The following is a 1,247-nucleotide window of genomic DNA, read 5'->3' on the forward strand; positions in this document are numbered from 1 at the left end:
CCTAATGAGCCTTAAATGTGCATAAATAGATTCGAATGAGTTTTAGAAAGTTTTAACTATGCATATTAGACATGTAATAAGAATCAAATGAGTCCTTAGGTTTTTTAGTTCAAAGTTGGGAGCGGAAATGTCATTTTAGCTCTAAACATGACCTATAACGACCTAATGAGCCTTAAATGTGCATAAATAGATTCGAATGAGTTTTAGAAAGTTAAAACTATGCATATTAATCATGTAATAAGAATCAAATAAGTCCTTAGGTTTTTTAGTTCAAAGTTGGGAGCGGAAATGTCATTTTAGCTCTAAACATGACCTATAACGAACTAATGAGCCTTAAATGTGCATAAATAGATTCGAATGAGTTTTAGAAAGTTAAAACTATGTATATTAGTCATGTAATAAGAATCAAATGAGTCCTTAGGTTCTTTAGTTCAAAGTTGGGAGCGGAAATGTCATTTTAGCTCTAAACATGACCTATAACGACCTAATGAGCCTTAAATGTGCATAAATAGATTCGAATGAGTTTTAGAAAGTTAAAACTATGTATATTAGACATGTAATAAGAATCAAATGAGTCCTTAGGTTCTTTAGTTCAAAGTTGGGAGCGGAAATGTCATTTTAGCTCTAAACATGACCTATAACGACCTAATGAGCCTTAAATGTGCATAAATAGATTCGAATGAGTTTTAGAAAGTTAAAACTATGTATATTAGTCATGTAATAAGAATCAAATGAGTCCTTAGGTTTTTTAGTTCAAAGTTGGGAGCGGAAATGTCATTTTAGCTCTAAACATGACCTATAACGACCTAATGAGCCTTAAATGTGCATAAATAGATTCGAATGAGTTTTAGAAAGTTAAAACTATGTATATTAGTCATGTAATAAGAATCAAATGAGTCCTTAGGTTCTTTAGTTCAAAGTTGGGAGCGGAAATGTCATTTTAGCTCTAAACATGACCTATAACGACCTAATGAGCCTTAAATGTGCATAAATAGATTCGAATGAGTTTTAGAAAGTTAAAACTATGTATATTAGACATGTAATAAGAATCAAATGAGTCCTTAGGTTTTTTAGTTCAAAGTTGGGAGCGGAAATGTCATTTTAGCTCTAAACATGACCTATAACGACCTAATGAGCCTTAAATGTGCATAAATAGATTCGAATGAGTTTTAGAAAGTTAAAACTATGTATATTAGTCATGTAATAAGAATCAAATGAGTCCTTAGGTTCTTTAGTTCAATGTTGGG

This window comes from Spinacia oleracea, chromosome 6, assembly GCF_020520425.1.
Source record: "Spinacia oleracea cultivar Varoflay chromosome 6, BTI_SOV_V1, whole genome shotgun sequence".
In the NCBI taxonomy this organism is placed as follows: Eukaryota; Viridiplantae; Streptophyta; class Magnoliopsida; order Caryophyllales; family Amaranthaceae; genus Spinacia; species Spinacia oleracea.